Genomic DNA, 20,037 nt, shown 5'->3' with positions numbered 1-20,037 from the left:
TCAAATCTGACCAGGGGTGACCTCCGTACTCGGTGGAGGTTCGTATCTTATCCACCTGCCCAATAAATATAAAAATGCCTGCCTCTACCGACGCCAGGCTGGCTGTTCATATACCTGAAATGTTACCGGCCGCATATCGTTATATCTTTCAGCCGTGCCTTAGCAGATGTAATAACACTGTAGTTATGCCGGCAGTGTTGGAAACGCTACAGTTGACTCCCAGTTCAATCCACAGTTATTCTCACAAAGCAACAGTTTTACACTGCCAAAGTCAGCCACAAGAGAAATCCGGAAGTCACTTACAGACATTTACTGCAAGCTTAAAAGACTCTCAGGCGCAGGTTTCATATGGCAAAACTTTGGAGGTCAGCAATTTTAACATTTTGCAGTTGCCGGTTGTACTTTAGATGGCAGCTGGCGCAACCCTGTGAATACATGAAAGCGGGCGCCGTGCTGTAGCGGGAAAACTGCGTCCATGTAAATAAAAGTTAGTCGCAATGTAAAGCAGAACCCCATCCCGAGTCACTCGCATTCGGCCCGGCCCTGATTAGGCTGGGAGGGCATATGGAGGCAGAAAGGGAACTGACAACCTATTGGAAGCACGGAAAGATGGCGGCTGCGACAACCCTGTGAAAGAAAGCGGTTCCCATGGAAATAAATTTGGCATGCGGCGGACATTGTGAACCTTATTACAATGGTGGCACTCTCGCATTAGCCATAAACATGTAAAGCTAACGCTGTGCCGCGATTGCACCAAAAATAAAGCAATAGAAAAAAAATTGTCAATTGTTTTCTATTTCTTTGCGTTTGAAGCAATCACGGCACCAACGCGTTGGCTTTACATGTTTAAAGCTAAAGCGTGTGTGCCCCATGGTAAGCAAAGTAAAACAAGCATAGGGCAGTGACACTTGAGCAGACCCATGAGTGATCGAGTGCATCCTTCCTGCTGTGCACATCGACGTAATATACTGTACTGCTGTGTGAAATCTTGGATAAACGCAATAACACTTGACAACAGGCTACTTATTCTCAAAAGCCTGCGTTAAACACGGAATAGAAGGCCAGCAGAAGGGTTACAGTTAAATAAATTAGAGGCGGGGAACAGCTTGTGTTCAGAACACCCCACTTACATCTTGAATTGACAGGACCCAATACAAACATGCTGTGGTTTTTAGCTGGGAATCTTGGGAAGGACAGTTGCAAATTGTAGAAATGTCATTGGAGTTGAAGCTTTAGGATGTAAACCGAACATTTGAACTGGTCACTAATTAATTAATTTCATACATTCGCATCCCTTCCCCACTTTAATCTCTTGGGGTCCAGCATAAGGGAGGAAGGGTGACGAGACGCATGGGGAGCAGCAGGCCGAGCAGTGAATAATATGGGGAGGAGAAATGCCGGCCTGAGGCAGAGCACACGCTGAGAAGCTTGTGGGAGGGGGGCGGGCTGCCTTTGATGTGGTAATGCGAGGCAGGCAGGCAGGCGGCTGGTGGCATTGTGCACGCGCTTTTTAGGGCTTGCGCTTGCGCAATGACCTAAAAAGCACATGCACTTGAAGAAATCGCCAGTGGAATCGCCAGTGGTGGATCAACACTGGATAAGCCACATTAGAGCTTCGCCAGCGATGCGCAGAAGCGCATCAGCAGGCGAGCCCTAAAAAGAGGGCAAAGACAATAATAAATGCCTGCTGCAACGAGAATTGGCATGGATCTATCGTCTTCAGGCTATGCAGCCATTTGGGCTGAATGACAGGATCGAATGTAGCTGTTTTAATTAAATCACCACTTGGTGACTTTGTGATGCCTTATATCTTTTGTGTAGCCATTTAACATGTACTGCTGTTAACACCCCATGTTTTAATGTTTTGCACACTATTTTACATTACACCCACTACGTCCCTGGTTGCAGCATAGCCGCCACTATAGTCGTCTGTTTTGAGTCCGTTTTTTAGTTTGTTTAATCATGTTACCCGGTACGGGCCAATCCACCTCGTTCACGTTTTTTATTTTATTTTTCGCCCGGGACCTCCGTTGCCGAACACATCGCCGTAACGAAGCACAGAAGTCGTCATCTACTAAGTAAGTCGGTGTTACACTGCCATGTCAATATCGCAGTCTCCCCTATGTGAGACCCGCACGCGACACGAACGCCTCGTTTTCTAACGTTGTGTCACCCTCCTCGTTTCAGCCTCATTTCGCATTGAACTTCCTGAAGTCCCCAAGTAAGTTCATGTACTTGCATGGTGTTTCATTCACGATTCACTGCTCGTTCACTTTTTCGATCACCCTGGTTTTGTGTGTTTCACATATACGTACGCATGAACTCACCTGGCCTTGCGCGCTTATGTCTGTTAAAATAGTGATTTTAGTACATGTTAGTGATTGGCTATATCTCGTCTTTTGATTTCGTAGAGCTCCTGGATAAAGGGCTGTGTAGCCCGAAATGCATTGGAGCATGCATAAAACGTTGATGGATTTCATTGCATAAATACACCTCGTTATGAACTTTGAACCTTGTTGATATGACTTATAATATCCAATGAACGTTATTGAAAAATAAAAGACAGTTACACAAAGAACTATCATCTGGGAGTCTTGTATACAGAACCCAATGAGTGCCCTAATTGCAGGGATGTATTCATAATGTATGTATGCACGCACCTAGCATTAAACGCAGAACCCTTATAATGACTTGAAACAGACCAACAGTTTTCATAGAATGTCTTGAATCGCATTGATAACTTTCCAGATGGTTTAATTCTATTTTTAACCATGATAGATTTTGTTGTAAATAGGTGTACATATATGATATTTGTTTTTTATCTAATTTTAGATATTACTCAAAAATTGATTTTAATGTTTTGATGCTTGTTTTAACATGTACTTTTATGGCCCATAGTGGTCGAAATAAAGTTTTCAACGATGATGATGATAACTGGGGTTGTTATTACCTCATCTTAATGTTACTTATAGTATAGCATAATCATTTACATTTTACAAATCCCATATGCCAAGCCTCAATAGGTGGCCTCTAGCTCGCTCAGTTCTTCCGGAATTAGCATATTCCACTTCCACGCCCTACAGAACTCCTGTACATATTCAGCTTCTTGCACAATCATGTTGTTAATATTGAGAAAGTTGATGTCAATATGAAGAACAATACATTTATAAATAAAAACTAAATCGCATCTTTATTGACGAATTCGCCAGTTGTGAACTCCACGTCAACCCCAACTCAGAAATATGTAGTCAGGCAGGCTCTGTGACCAAGACTTGAGGTCACTGATTGACGGGTCGCAGGTGGGATGGCTCATATCTAGCAGACAAACACACAAACAGGAAATCCCAGATCAATACAACAGATAAGGGCTGCAACACCACAATGGTAATGCAGATGCCACATAAGTTAGGAGCATATAGCACAGGACACAGTACATGCAGTGATCGAGTGCTCCTGATGCTGAACATCTGGACATGTTACCCACTGGTGACATAGAATAAATTAATTCATGACTCCAAAGGCAGCGGTTTACATTCCTTACCAAAAAAGGATCACTAGAACGGTTTATGGCATTCAATGATTTGTATATAAACCCATCTCAGATCGATTGTAATTTGAGACAGTCATCAGACCCTACGCCTGTAACTGTTGTCCCGGGCGCAGTGTTTAATTAAATTAACTGTTCCTATTTTGCCAAACGCCTCTTGTTTTTTCCAAGGTATTTCATGTTCAAGCATAGGTGGAAGGCATCTTGTCATCTCAACGAAACATACCCACATACCAAGCTACAACAGTTGTACAAACACACATCCTGTCACCCTCATGGAGGTAACTTGCCTGCAAGCCATCTAGGAGGCCAAGCATTTGCCACCTCAACAGCAGATCTAATTGAAGATATGCCCACACATTGCCCATCACCAACAGTACAAATTAGGCACAAACCCTGGCACCTTCGCATGAACAGCGTGCACTATAGTGAAATAACCCAACTTTCCTTCCTTTATTTTGCCATGAATTGTTCCACTAATCAACTGAACATAGCAGAAAAAGTATACCATTGCTCTAAACACGACTTTTGGTAAATGTGTTTTTTAAACAGAGTGTTTGAAAATGCCACTTTTAAAAAGTGGACATTTTCTTGCTTTATCATTCTGTGTGCCTCTCACTCTTTGTGTCTGGTTTTAGAGTAGCAGGAGCTAGGGATGTGCATTCATCTGGACAGTCTCAAGGGTGGTTTAGGTGTGTCCTGCCTTGCCTAGGTGACTTATTGCTGTGGTAAATAGACATGGTCTGCATTGACAATGGTGGGAGGAGTTCTGCTAGCATCTGAATAGGCTGTGTTTCATTAGCACAATGCTAGCTCCACCCCCTGTGGTCATGCTGTAGCAGAAAGGACAGAACTGGGTTGGACTGAGCTCAGAGACCCTGCCTCAAAGAAGAACAATAAGAAAATGGGGTATAAGTATCAAACCTAAAATCCTAAGACTTTAGATTACTTCAAGAAATAAGAGGACCCTGCCAAGAAGAAGATTTGAAGAACTGTGTGAGGAGTGCTGCTTTTTCTGTGTGAGATGTGGGATGACCTGCAGTTGTTGCTTCTGTTTGTGGTGGAGGAAAAGGACTGACTCTTTTTGCCCTGCTGTGGTATCCTGCTTGTGAAGAAATCTCCAAGGGCTTATGTGTGCTGCCTCCTGTTGGAAATCTCAGGGAAATCAAAGACTTCAAAGAAAGATCTTTGCTGGCACTCAAGGGAAATCTGCCTCGAAGGAAAACTGCAGAACTGTGTGAGGAGCGCTGTCCCTGATGTGTGTGGTGTTGGCTGACCTGCAGTTGCTGCTCCTGGCTGGAACACAAGGACTGGACTGTTCTTCACCCTTGTATTGCAAAGAAAAGTGCATGAGGAGTACTTGGGAGCTCAGTCACTGCTCCCTGGCACTTGATGTGTCGAGCACCTGGTGAGCGCTTCTTCATCTCATAGCAGGAAAGTATGGTTGGAGCACCTCTCCTACCGCAGAGGAGCTGCGTGGATTAGTGCGCGTTGAGTGCACCTGCTATGCAGGCCATGTGGGAAAAAAGCAGGAAGTGGCGAGTGCTACATATTCCACTTCCCCATAGGTGACTGCAAAGGCTTTCTGCCCTAGAGTGTGACAGTGAAGCTGCGCTGAGCCGGAGGATACAGCCCCCCTACTTCCCAAGAGAAGTATGGCGAGACGAACACGGATGAAGCAGCACCAGAGGCCATTGTCGCAGCAACAGAGGAGTCGCCAGGGACGTTGGCGCACCTCCCTAGGACGACGCGTAGCTGGGTGAATCTGGAAAAGGGAGGAATTGGCAGGTGACTCACGTCTCCCCGGCTCTTGCAGCTGTGCCACCTGATTGTGGGCAGCTGGCCTATAAAGCAGGTCTTGTGGGGCATTGCGTGGTGGAACCTTCAAGGAGGCTCCATGTGTTATTTAAAATAGGTTCATTGGTTGCAGCTGCTCCGCATGGTCGCTGGTAGCTGCCTTTGTGGATAAGTACCCTGGGGTTGTTGCTTGAGTGTGCCAAACCGTGTAAAACCTCGACGTAGGCCCCCGAGTGTTGTGATAGAAACAGGTTGCAGGCAGGGACAGCTTCAGAGATTGCATCATTCCCTGTTGTGGGCTGGCCGGTGGCACTTGACCTGCGTTTGGGAACCACATTACTGTAAAGGGTGCAGTACTATAACTGGCTGCACTTACCCTTCCCTTTCCTCCTCACCTCGTTCTCCCGTGCAGACGATTAGCTTCTGCTACGGGGACTGCGAGGGGAACCTCCATCTTGGGAGTAGCCCGAGTTGCCGCTGTAGCCTTCCTGTCAATCTCAAGCTCAGCGTGTATATAATGTGCATCCCCTCCCGGCCAAAGATAAGCCCGTCTGCGCCCGTCTGTGCCAGACCGGGCCTAGGGGCTAGCCCCCCTGTCCCTTTATTAACATATTCCAGGGAGACTTTGTTAAATCTATATAGCTCAGCCTGTCCTCTTTGCCCAGCCACCATCTCTTATTTAAAAGATCTGGACATCTTCAAATTCCATCCTGCTCCCTGAGACCCTCGCTTCAAGCTTCTCATGGGCATGGACAATGTAAGCCTGCACTGACTAAAACTCTAAGGTTAAATATCTTTTATCCAAATACCAGATCTTTAGTTAAACATCAACTCGATATTTTCTTCCTCCTTACTTTCCAAAAACCTGATATTTTATTTCTCACGGAAACCTGGCTGAACATTGAATCATCTCCAGATATCATAGCAGCAATCCTGGATAACTACTACATCCTACAGGCAGACCGTGAATCAGGGAAAGTAGGGGGTGGAGTAGCCGCTATAATCAACAAAAGCTTCACATTTTCCAAAATGTCGTCTCTCGACCTCACCGCAGTCGACAATCTAGTTATTAAGCTCGACTCTAGCTCAGGATCACTCCTGTGTGTACTGATATATAGACCCCCTCAGAATATGCCATTATTTCCATTCTCTTTGTGCGACCAATTGGCCACTCTGGTCACCAATTACACTAACATCTTATTAATTGGTGACTTCAACTTTTGGTTTAATAGTGAGCTTGGTGGCCCGTCGTCCAGTGAACTTACTGAGCTTAATTTTAGTCATCAAATCAACACCCCTACCCATACCAAAGGGCATACACTTGATCAGGTCTGGAGTATGAACCTCTGTATTCCCCCCCCCCGTAGTTTCCCCATGTATTTGGTCTGACCATTTTTTGATCCAATTTATCACTAAGGAGGGTTTTATCAGGAAATGGGGCTCTCTAGATACTGCAGCGTTTCTGAAGAATTTAGAGAACACCATACCCCTCCACAACACTGACCTAAATGAGACCGTGGTCAACATTTCCAACTGGCTTGCTATCTCAAGCGACATTTGTGCCCCACGGAAAAAACCCAAAACTATCCGTCAATCTGACGCTCATAAATGGTTCTCTCCTGATTTTAAAGCTAAAAAATTGTTTGTTCGCCAAAAAGAGCGAGCATGGAGAAGATTTTATGGTCCGCTCGAAAAGGCCCTTTACCTGGCCGCCCGCGCTGACTACATGAAGGCCATTCTTTCAGCCAAAGCTGCCTTCTTCTCTAATATAATCGAGCAGTCCAATAACAACTCTAAGGACATTTTTGCAATAGTCAATAAACTCTCAAACCCAGGTAGAACCCAACCCAAGCCTGTGGTTACTCAGGATTTCTGCAACACCCTTAATCAATTTTTTTGGGATAAAATCGTGACTATTAAATCCAGTATTCCTGTCACTACACCTGCTCCCTCTGAGCACACATATGTCACGAATATTCATTCGCTAGATCATTTCCCTTCCCTGGATGCCTCTTGCTTACTTACCCTCCTGAATAGGGTAAAGTCTGGATCCCCTCGAGATTGTTGCCCAACTCATATCTTAAAAAATGTATTTTATACTATTCCAGCTCTTACTCTAGGCCTCCTTAACAAATCGTTAACCTTAGGTATGGTACCTAGCTCGTTCAAGGAAGCAGTTGTGGTGCCCCTCTTAAAAAAACCTAGAGCTGACCCCACTATTTTAGCAAATTATAGGCCAATCTCCCTTCTGCCTTACCTTGCCAAGGTATTGGAAGCCCATGTTACTTCACACCTTTCTAGTTTTATTGAACAAACCAACGTCCTAGATTCAGCTCAAGCCGGGTTTCGACCGGCCCACTCAACTGAGTCGGTTATCACGGCAGTCCTGGATTCCCTGCGTCACAATGCAGATATGGACATCCCTCAGGCCTTGGTCCTACTCGATCTGTCGGCTGCGTTCGACACGGTCGACCATAACATTCTGCTCGACCGTGTCAGACTAGCCGGCATCTGCGGCTCTGCCCACGATTGGATCAGGTCATTTTTAAGTGATCGCTCGCAGGCAGTTGGTTTGCCTCCTTTTTCATCCCCTTCACTCCCTATCATCTGTGGGGTTCCCCAGGGTTCCTCACTTTCCCCCATTTTATTTAACATTTATCTTCTCCCCTGCTTCAGTCTCTTAAAACTTTTAAAGTTACCACTTTTAATTATGCAGATGATCTGCAACTCACTTTCACAATTGACAGCTCATCTGATTCGATCTATTCATTTCAGGATACCATGCTCCACATACTTCACTGGATGGATGGTAACCAATTGAAGTTAAATCCAGATAAAACGGAACTGGTTCTCTTCGGCAAAAGCCAGCCCTTCTGGGGCCCTCATTACTGGCCATCCGAACTAGCCCCCCCCCTACTCCGTCGAACTCGGTCAAAAGTTTGGGGGTGCTTATGACAGAGACTTATCATTGAAACCTCAAGTAAATTCGGTGGTGGCTACATGTTTCTGTCAGCTCCGTAAAATAAAAAAGATCAGTCGGATGCTTACACAGTCAGCCTTGACCCAGGTGGTGATGGCCTTGGTGTTGTCTCATTTAGACTACGCCAAAGCCATCTACCTTGGCCTCCCTGAGGCCCTCAGCAGGCGTCTGCAGATGGCCCAAAACCAGGCTGCAAGACTTATATCTCGCCTCCCGCGTTGGCAGTCAGCCAGACCTTTAATTAGGCAACTTCATTGGCTTCCTATCTCACAGCGTGTTATCTTTAAAACCGCCTGTGTGGCTTTTAGGACCTTGCATGCTCGTAGCCCAAAATTCATTCAAGATCTCCTACCCAGATACATTCCTTCCCGCAGTCTACGTTCTGCTTAGCAAACTCTCCTCTCTGTCCCTCGGTTCAAGTTCCAACGCAAGGGTGGGCGAAGATTCGCCACCCTTGCCTCTAAACTGTGGAATTCCCTTCCCCTGGAAATCCGTTCTTCTACTACTATCCTTTCGTTTAGAAGGCATCTCACAACTTGGCTGTTTGTCCAATCTATGGCCTAACTCTATTTTAGCTGCCTAATCTGAGTCATATAGTTCTTATTGGTCAGCGCCATGAAACCTCTGGGTGTGCGAGCGCTATATAAAACCTTGTTAAGATAAGATAAGTACTAGCACTGCGCTCTATGAATTTATGGTGATACTGGCTGTTACCTCATGACATATTGTGATATATGTGAAGGGATGTTTGGTAACCCCTGTGTTTTCTCTTCCTGACCTAACTGCAGCAATGTTTGCCCTAATGCTATGATGTATGCCTTATACTGGCCAGCATAACAAGTATTATCTTCAGGAACTATATGATGGGCACAGTAATGGTCCTTGATGATGTTTTATAACTTGTGCAACTTATAAGTACTGCTTTATTGAACCAAAAGTGTTATGACAATTGCCTAGTTGACAAAGTGATATATGGTCTATGTATTGTTATGACAATTGCCCAGTGGCAAAGTAATCTATGTTATTGTGTTCTATGCGTTTTATATATTAATATATATATATATATATATATACAAGATATTTTTATATAACCTTGTGTGGAGTCTCTTTTTCTGGTGTATTTTGTGTGCCACTGAAGTCAAGCTATCCTGGCTGAAGGCGGCTGATAGCCAGAAACCGGTCCTAGGATGCTTGATTCCGGTCCAGGGAAGACATGGCTTGGCAGTTTGGTCTGGACTGTTCCCTTGAGGCACAGGGTCAAGACTGATTTGCATATGGCCATGTCTGAACTGGGGTGGTGTGGTGAGCAAAATAACAATGGATTAAACCCAGATCTGTGACTGGGGTGAATGTTTTGTCAATGTGCAACATTCCATCATCAACTTGTGTGTTTTGCTGTTCACCCTAAGTGGGAAGGGTATGTCCAGACGTGGGTCCCTTGCTCACTGCGCCACTGGAGTCAAGCTATCCTGGCCGAAGACGGCTGATAGCCAGAAACCAGTCCTAGGATGCTTGATTCTGGTCCAGGAAAGACATGGCTTGGCAGTTCAGTCTGGACTGTTCCCATGAGGCACAGGGTCAAGACTGATTTGCATATGGCCATGTATGAACTGGGGTGTCGTGGTGAGCAAAATAACAATGGATTAAACCCAGATATGTGACTGGGGGTGAATGTTTTGTCAATGTGCAACATTTGGTCCATCACCTTGTGTGTTTTGCTAGTGTGTGTGTGTGTGTGTGGCACAAACGCTTTCAGCCGCGGTCAGAATTAATCACGGGTAGGGGGGTCGCGCGGGAGGGGGGTAATACATTTTGTAAACCTACCTTTCGCTGGGTCATGTGTTTTCCTGCTCTCTTGCTCTCCTGCCTCTGGCAGAAACAGGAAGCAGGCAGCCTTCCTCCCCTCCCCATAACTAAGGACAACGCTGCAATGGCAGCATTGTAATTGGTTGGTACGCCGAATAGCCAGGCGCCTATTGGGAGGCCATTTTCTTCATGTAGGCTGCATGCAGACGACATATAGAAAAAGGCAGAGTACGCATGACTCGGACCAAACAGTCATCGCCCACAGCAGTTTGCAACCACTCCTCCCCTGCCCTAGAGCCGCCCGCCCCAACCAAAACCTTTCTTGCAGTGCGAGAAGCAGAAACATAAAATGGTAGTTTTACCATTTTATGTTTCTGTTTCTCGCACTGCAAGAAAGAAATGGGGCAACGCTCCTCCACCCTACTATAGGAGCCGACGCTGAACGCTTTACACAATGCCTCTGGGATAAGGCTGACTGCTCTGCCAAGCTACCAAGGGGGTGAGCAGGAGTTATCTTGGGTGTGTAACTCCCTTCCCTGACTAGAGGGTGGGTTCTATCTGGCTTAGGGGCATAACCTAGCCAGTCAGAAACCCCTTTTCTAGCAAGAAGTTAAAGCATCTCAATAGTTTCTTTAGCATTCTGTATATATTTCAAAGCATACCAAAACCTTTCTTAAGCAGATGATGAGATACTTTGAGGTTTTTCACTGCTGTGGTACAGTTGTCATTTACTTTTTGTCAAATTGCTCTGCTTGTTTTCAATATGTGCATAAATGAAAACCAAATCAAGCAAGATTATGCTGAAACAGAGAAGTTTTTAAGGATTGTGCAAAGTGGGGCCTAATGCAGGGCTCCAGCCTTTCAGCAGACCCCCTGATAGAGACATCTCTGTTCTGTAGAAAGTCTATCCCTGATGACCTTGAAGAGTTCTTAAATAGATTGTTTTAAATACTGTGAGGCATATTTATTTACAAGCCCCTTGCACTGCCGGTGCTTCACTTTTTGTGGCGCACCAGTGGCTAAGTGTGGGGCTCCATATTTCAAAAACACTTAAAACCACCCTGCTCGACTTTTCATTCCCTTGTAAATATGGCACCTTTTCACGCAGCACTTTGATTGAAAGGGGGGTGCCATGGGTGTTGCTGTGGGTGTTCCCACCAACACCCATGGATTCTGCCGCATTCCCAGATTTACAATGTTATATAGACCTGGAAATGTGTCAGAATCCTATGCCTCCCCAGGGGTGGCGTAATGAAGAAACTCCACGTTTTTTCCTCTTTCTATGCATGCTGCATTCTGCAGCACACATAGAAAGAGGAAAACACCTCTTGTGATTGTTTTTGTGCAGGAAGGTGTCCCTTCCTGCACAAAATCCATCCTAACAAAGAAGGCACCCTTGCACCATGGTGCTGGGGAGTGCTGGGGAGAGATCAGAGATACGTCCTGCTGTTGTAAATATGACGCATCCATTTGCTTCGGAAGTAGCGGGGCACAGCCAAATGGCTTGTGGCACCACCCTGGGTTACTTACTTGTAAATATGGCCCTGTATTCCTTTAAGGTATTTTTAATGTGAGTGATATGACCATGCAATATCCATAAACAAAGTTTGTTTTAGATCAAAACAGGACCTCACATTTTAGAAATAGGAGGGGGTCACAAAGATTATTTACAGGGGCGGCTCCTCTATTAGGGCCGAGGAGCGTCCCTCCACTTGTTTCTCGCAGTGCGAGAAGCAGAAACATAAAATGGTATTTGGTATGGTATAATGGGCGGGTGGGGGAGGAGGAGTGACTTGCCCACTGTTGTGGGCCCTGAGGGCCGACCAAGCCAGTCAGGCGCACTCTCTTTTTTCTCCATGTCAGCCTACATAGAGAAAATGGCCTCCCTACAGGCGCCCGGCTGGGCGCTGTCTGCACCAATCACAACTCTGCCATTGCAGCGTTGTGATTGACTTAGGGGAGGGGAGGGAGGATGCATGCTTCATGCTCCAGGAAACGGGACACAGGAGCGGAGGCGGCATGGTACCCAGTAAAGTACGTTTAAAAAAACAAAAATGTAACCCCTCTTTCCCTTTCCCCCACACACGTGCACCCCCCACCCTCCCACCCGCAAATCATGTGAGCGGCAACTGATTATCTGCCATATATTAGTGAGCTCCTACTGCATTATAGAAAAAACATTTAGATGCAAACAGATTTAGAATTTGGACCAGTGTGCCTGTGCACTGGCCAAAGTTGGCATGAAAGAGTTGAAAATTCAAAGCTGTTCAGAACATTGTGAAATGGTGATGCGAAGCAGCAGTTTGGCTGGCTCGATGAAAAGCGCTGAGTCACTCCCCTTAACCTCATTAGAATTCAGGAGGTGATTGGGCAGTGGGCCGGGGCCTGATCCCACGGTGGCACCGTAGTAGACAGGGCCCATTGTGCCTTCCTGTTCATTAGGCTGCAGCACATGAGCTTTAAGCTGCATTTAGGGCCCAAGCACGTATGGCTCGGCAGTGGTAATGGCCTTCACACAAGACGGCATTGTTCCCATTCTGATTGTAAAAGAACATTCTGTTTATGGCAATTCAGTTGAGTTTGTAAAAAAACATGGTCATATGAAACAAAGACGAGAAAGAAAATGTTGGCTCAGAGGGAAACACATGCCAGTGATTTTTTATGTTTCCACCACTTAAAAACGCAGTTTTTCTAGGCGGTATCAGCAGTTGACAGGTGTTCTCTAAGCACCTGGCTCTGGGCATCATGGCCAAGGAAACAATATGTTGGAAGTGTTTTTGAAAGTTGCGGTACGCTATTCAATGGCAAGCAATTTATTTCTGATTTCATTTAAGCTTGCTCCAAAAAACATCTCAACACAGGCATTCAACCCGTTCGGAGTTGTGTGTGTTGGGCGCGTTCACTAATTTCCCCCCCAGCTCTCAGCTTCGTGATTCCTCCCAAGTACGCCTCTTTGATTTATGATTTTCTGCGGCCAACAGGGTACATCAAGGAATGTCCATTCTGTAACTATCAATCTTCAAGGGAACAAAACGGGTTGTGTGGCGAACCAGCAAGCTTTGGACCCTGACAGCGGAGGGGAGCTGCCAGCCTATAGTAACCAGCAAATCCTCGTCCAGGTCATTCCTGCTGGCCACCATGCCGGACCCTTTATTGAACCAATGTACTGCCATTGACTTTTATTTACTTTTAAATACACTAACTTTCCTGATAAGTCTCTCCCTCACTGTACCTGGTAGCAATACGTAAGGGACCACGCTGTGCTATCTCGATATATACTAGCAACCAGATTTGATTGGTCTGTTAGTTGTCATTGTCATTACAGTGTTATCTATGTTTGCACTAAGATACTGCAGGGGAAGGGAGGCTAAGGACAGTTATACCCGGGCTACGAAACTGATAGGTAGGTGGGTGGCTGTGGGCAGTGCTTAATTTGAGCAGGTGCTTTCAGGTGCTCAGCACCGGCACTTCTTTCACATTGTCGGGGATACAATTTCTGACCCTGCAGGTGGTGGTCTCAATGTTAATTGTTCAAATTCAAAATAAAAAAATTAACATAAATTGCATGGTGACTGGCTGGTAAATGTTCATAGACAGGCCAGCACACGCCTGTCCAGGCAGGCATGATTGTGTATCAGCACGTTAGTGATGATGTCATCATGCCGATCACAAATCCAAGACGTCATCGACAAATTATGGCTTGCATTCTATTCCCCGAAGTGTGCTGCACCCATTACCTGAGCCTAAGCCTCCCATTGGATAATTGTAGCTGGGGGCTGGCTCATGACAGAGCTGAGGCAAGGAAGCTGCGAGAGCGCATTTGGAACTTGGGAGTGAGGGCTCTTGAGGAAGAATAAACTAAAGTAAATGTGGACTTTCCACTTGCTGCATAGCCAGAGTAGCATATCCTGCAGCCCTGCATTGCTGCTATCCTCAAAGTGCTCGATACGGCTGTGGACTAACACAACTTTTGTGCACCATGACGTCACCTGTAGAATCTGTGCGCTGCACCGCAGCATGGTAATTGCTGAGCGTGCTTGAGTCCAGTAAGCACCACATCCATACTTACCAGCATTGGCAGCATTACGGCTTGGGACAATGCCTGCGCTGTAGCAGGCAGGGTCACAGCAAGCTGAGCAGTGGATGCCGATGCCGTCGCCATCCCTGGACCTACTAATTACAGGCAGCACTAGCAGTGACATCCCCTGCTGTGCTTGAGCAGCCGTCTGTTCTGCAATAAACCCAGTCATACCGCACAGATTAATATATGCAAAAAAGCATTTTCATTTGGTGTACGTTTTGTTTTTGCACTTGGTGTAGGTAAGAAAGTAAAACACTTCTTTAAGAATGACAACAGGAAAACGCAGAGTTCAAAATAGCAGGGACATGTATAGGCTGACGACAGGCATCAGAGGCAGCAGCAGTGTTATAGATGTTATGTTATGTTAAAATTATTTTTAAAGCGCACTTACACCAGACAGTTTCATGGTGAACAGGGGGCAGCAGAACCAGCAGCAAGGAGTGAGAGAAGAGCATTGCGTTACTCGTAGGCCTGACAGAAGAGCAAAGTTTTCAGGCAGTATCTAAAGTGGGTATAGGATGTAGTTAATCTAAGTACCAGAGGTAGTGAATTCCAACAGAAGGGGGCAAGAAGAGAAAATCACCACCGTGTTTCTTACGTTTGAAAGTGGCAGTTGTGAGCAGAGCCAAGTGGGAGGAGCGAAGTTTACGAGAGGGGAGATAGCGGTGGATCAAAGAGGAAGTGAAGGCTGGGCCGAGGCCGGCCAATGCTTTGCAGGTGATGCAGCCTAGTTTGAATTCGCAGCGCTTGGCCACCGGGAGCCAGTGAAGACTTTTAAGCAGGGGGCGAACAAGATGGTGTCTAGGTTGGTGGAAAATGAGTCTGGCAGCCTGGTTCTGGACCATTTGCAGACGGCGGAGCTGGTAGGCAGGGATGCCAACGTAAAGTGAGTTGGCATAATCAATGCGGGAGATGATTAGGACCAGAAGAGCCAGAGTTAAGGCCTCCGTGGTTAAGAATCTGGAGATCTTTCGAATTCTGCGGAGGTGGAAAAAGCAGGATGATACCACTGCGCTAATCTGGGACTTCATGGATAGGTCTTTATAGAGAGTGAGAGGAGGAGTAAAGAGGAGAAAGAAACAACAGGAGAGGAGAGAGATAAGACAGAGCTAAGTAGAAGAAAAGGAGAGCAAACCAGATACAAAGAGAAAGCAGCCATGATGTGAAGAAGAGAGCATTAAGAAGAGAGAAGATGGAATGGAAGGATGTAGAGGACAGGGCAGAGGAAAAAAAGCAGACAAATGATAAAACGGAGACACAGCTAATCACTGCCAGAAGAGTGATAGTAAAGAGCCAAAATCGAGGGGAGAGAGAGCAGAGCATTTATAAAAGTGAAGAGTAAAAAGGTTAGGGCTAGAATGAATAGAGAGCAAATCAGAAATATAGGGAATAAGGTAACACACCAGGTGTGACAAAGATGATAGAAAACAATTAAAGAGGTGAGAGGATAGACTCTTAGAGCAAAGACTTATGGTACAGGCAACAGATCGAGGTTAGAAGATAGAGACTGAGGCAGTGAGAGTGTTGAACGTGGGGCTCACCAGAGGAAGAAGTGAGCTGTGGCCTCCTTGGCAAAATATTCAGCACCTGCACTTCTTTTTTTTACAAATTAAGCACTGGCTGTGGGGCAGTGGTGGGGTGGATGGTTCACTAATCTAGCTACACTGTGAAAATCCCATAACTGTACCTTTCACCAACAAATACCTTATTGGGTTTATCCTATTGAGCTAATTCCCGGGACAATTGTAGATCCGTCATAGCTGAGGTACCGGTTATTTAATATGGGTAAAAGAAGCACTTGGCCACAGTAGGAAAAATTCTTTCCCCTGCCAAGTCACAAACATCCCTACTAAAGTACATTACTGGAGCTATGGGAGACATCGAGGAGTAGATCTCTACTGTTGAGGAAACCCTGTGAACAGGTGGGGGAATTGAATTACCCGTAGAGCCAGCATATGTCGCTACCTACGGCCCTGATACCCATGGAGATAGTACACTAGGGACCTAGTAGGGAGAATGAATGGCAAGGGGGCTAAAAAGCCACCATAATATCGAAGGGGACACAAGCAAATGTCACTGACACTTCTGGAGGCATTTCTGGAGGCATAACAGATATCGCACCTGGGAAGGAATTCAAGAAGGAGAACAGAGGGGAAGGGATTAATAAGGCAAATGGGTGTATACAATATCAAGATGACTACGTCTCCCCTGCCAAATCCACCTCCACCCACCTAACCGGTTAAAAAAACCCGATCCCGCTGCACAACCACCATTCCTAGAAGAGATTTGACTAGGAATAAGAAGGGTAGTACCCAAATACAGGGATCGGTCCAAATAGAAATAAGCGCAGCATCTATTCTCTCAGACCCTAGTTATAACACAATCATTGGAAAATGTGATGCTTTAACTGAGGCTTTTAAAACCCTTGATCAGCAAGTAAGAGACACCATGGGGACAATACAATCCAGACTAATGAAAGTCGATTTAAGAGCTAATTCCTGTCTGGAACTCTTGACGATTTTTCCACAGGCCAAAACCAGAAGGTCCCCTGTAACACAGAATCCCTCCCAGCCTCTGAAGTACTAGCCGACCCTTCTATTGAGGGTACATCTCACAATATTACAGCAATAAGACCTACCATACATCCTTGTAGTAATATAGGCCCCAGAAATGTAAGAGGGTTGGAGAGGGATATGATGAGGACAGGAGATAGGAACAGGAATAGTAGCAATACCAGAGCTGCTGTGGCTACACCAGCCGCTATTAATCGACCTGAAGAACTAGTTGAATATACCGCTGATCTCCTGGATCTACGTCCGGCACATGCCCCATACGTTTTTATTTACTTATTTATTTTTCTGACCAACTTCCCTTTCCTCCCCACTAATAGTATGGAGAATTGGATTTCGTTGAGAAACAAGTCCCTAAATTGGCTGGGCATGAGAATGAGTTTAACTGACCATCTATTTAATGATTTCAAGATGGTAAGGAGAGTTAAGTGGGTAGGGAGAGGGAATAAAAACCAGAGTGGTGACTTTGTGATACTGAACTTTAGATCTCCCCAGCTGGTGGACGCAGTCCTGACTTGGACTGGGACTTCCGGCATTCACGGTAATGGTATTACCTGTCTCCCTCTTGGCTATTTTTGTAACATGCATAAGAAACAATTTCTCCCCAGAGCCCATGTTTGAACAGAGACCAAAGTTCCCTAATTTAAAGAATTCCAATTTATAACAGGTACCAATGCCTGATTGACTCAAGGCGGGGAAGAGAAGCGGCAGAATAGTTTTGACATTGAAATTCGACTTGGTACTAGCACTTACATGACATCACTGACATCAAACGAAGATAATTTAAAGAGACAATAGTCCCCCGTTTAGACAATAGTAATGAGCAAGCCCCCATGACAAACAATTGTTTGCAGAAACTAGCACAAACCAAAACCGAGTCCCTTGGCTGTATGTTCTGGAAGGTGGCGAATTTACGTCACAAAATGCAGAACACAGAATGGCTAGATTTTATAGGCACCAAATTATTTGCCTTAAAGAGACATGGCTCACAGAGGCCATCCACATGAATGGTGTTAGAACTGGGGGTCTCTAGTTGGCTGAGCTAGGTACCTTAGATCATATAGGGACCCTTGCTTCTAAGTCAGGGAAAGGAAGAACACCATTTCAAATAGCCCCTGCTCACCCCCTCTGTAGCTTGGCACGAGCAGCCAGGCTTATCTCCAAGGCAAATGTGTAAAGTATTTGCATTCACACTCAGTAAACCAGTGATAACCCCATAAATGGACTCCACATGAGTTTCATAAAAAAACTATTATATGTTTATAAAAAAGATATACGATGAGACCACACCATAAAAATCCAACATATGCGTATTTGTAATATTTCACCTTGCCGGTTATTAGGCCACCAAGCCCTTGTAGGTTCTTGCAGAATTAATGAGCCATTCTCGATGATCCAATGCAGTCCTAATGCAATGCTATGGAGTTCGTAATGCAAGAATCAGGCATTTCGTAATGTAAAAATAATGCAGTTCGTAATGCAACAATCAGGCAGTTCATAATGCAAAAATATTGCAATTTGTAATGCAACAATCAGGCAGTTCATAATGCAAGAATAATATACTCCTGCACCGATCGCGGTGCTCTGGATGGTCTCTAGGCCACTCTTTCTGACACACGGTCAGCTACTGACAAAATATGCCCCCAACACTGTTATGATGGAAAACAAAGTGCAGCTCCACATTCGGGCCCCAGTACTGCCGCTCCTTGGAAAGTACGGACCGTGATATGAACTTAAGCAGAGGCTCTCGCTGCAAAGATGGGAAAGGCAGAGAGTGTTTCTCTCGTAGCCCGCACCCCGCAACAGGCGGCGACACACAGATGCTCGCTGAGTGTTACCTGGGGAGTACGATCTCACTCTCCTCTCCTCGCGGCTTGGGCCTCCGATGTGCCTTCGTTAATGTTAATGTTAATGTTATTGCCATTTATAGAGCGCACTGTTACCCAATGGGTGTCCTGGCGCTTAACAATTGGTGTCCAGACTGAGGTATGACCAAGCGGGAGATAACCATGTTTACAAGGATTGGAGCAGCCAGGTTTTTACTGTTTTCCTCAATTCTAGATGGTTCGAGATGTGTCTAATAGGCAATGGTAACTCATTCCAAGCCTTAGATGCTCCAAGCATAAAGCGTCTGCCTCCCCAGTTAGCTCTTCTAACCCGAGGAACCTGGACCAATTTTGCTTCTGATAAATCCAGGGCTCTCCTCTGCACATACCGGTGAAGTTTTTGTCTAAGATATTGAGGGCTAAGCCCATAAAGAGATTTATGAACTATGCACAGAGCCTTACTACAGACCTGCTTTTTGCGGGCAGCCAGTGTAGCTTCTTTAAATCTGCTGAGATTGACGCACATTTAGGTGTTTTCGTCAATAATCTGGCTGCCGTGTTCTGCAGGAGCTGATGTTTTCTTAACAGGCCCTGTTGCATGTTCAAATACATGCCATTGCAATAGTCCAGTTTTGACATGACTAGTGCCGTGACAATGGTTTTTCGACTGGCCGAAGGAAGAAGAGGAAGGATTTTTTTTACAGGACCCTATGATAAAAGAGGTGGAAGAAATAACGGCATTCACCTGGTCCTTAAGGCAAAGTTTATTGTCTATATAAACTCCCAGGTTTTTTACTTTTGACACTGGTTGAGGAAGAGGACCCAATTCTGCCAGCCACCAGCTGGCGGACCAGAAATTTGCATTGTTGCCGAAGAGGATCACCCCCGTTTTACTTGAATTGAGTTTCAAGCAGTTTTGATTCATCCACCCACCTACGGCTGATAAGCAATCCTGAAAACGGGAAGCTGTATCATGTGGCTTGTCCGGAAGCAGCGACACCACAATTTGTGTGTCGTCTACGTATGACGTCAAATTGAACCCGAACAATTCGATTAGAGGAGTCAATGGAGCCACATATACATTAAATAAAGTCGGACTGATAGAGGATCCCTGAAGGACCCCACAGGATAGCGAGAAGGGTTTGGAAGTATAGCTCCCCAATGTCACCATTTAAACCCTATCAGAGAGAAAGGATTTAAGCAGCCTCCAGGCTGCCCCTTCTACTCCGATCTCATGCAGCCTGTCCATCAAACGACTGTGATGGACCGTGTCGAAAGCCGCAGAGGGATCCAAGATTATCAGTGCAGCATGTCCTTCCTGATCTATACTAACTCTAATCTTGTCTGTGGATTTCAACAGGGCCGATTCCGTGCTGTGCCCACCCCGAAACCCGTATTGCGTGCGATTAAGGCTATGCAAGGTTTCTAGG

At 45.6% G+C, this 20,037-nt stretch overlaps 1 protein-coding gene across 1 annotated transcript in view; it reads left to right on the top strand.

Annotated features, from left to right (window-relative positions):
* Window positions 1-20,037, top strand: part of CTNND2 (catenin delta 2) — a 3,070,130-nt gene that overhangs the window by 585,317 nt on the left and 2,464,776 nt on the right. The window lies entirely within an intron of this gene.

Source organism: Lissotriton vulgaris, chromosome 4_1 (assembly GCF_964263255.1).
Source record: "Lissotriton vulgaris chromosome 4_1, aLisVul1.2, whole genome shotgun sequence".
Taxonomy (NCBI): Eukaryota; Metazoa; Chordata; class Amphibia; order Caudata; family Salamandridae; genus Lissotriton; species Lissotriton vulgaris.
This window is presented reverse-complemented; position numbering and strand designations above follow the sequence as displayed.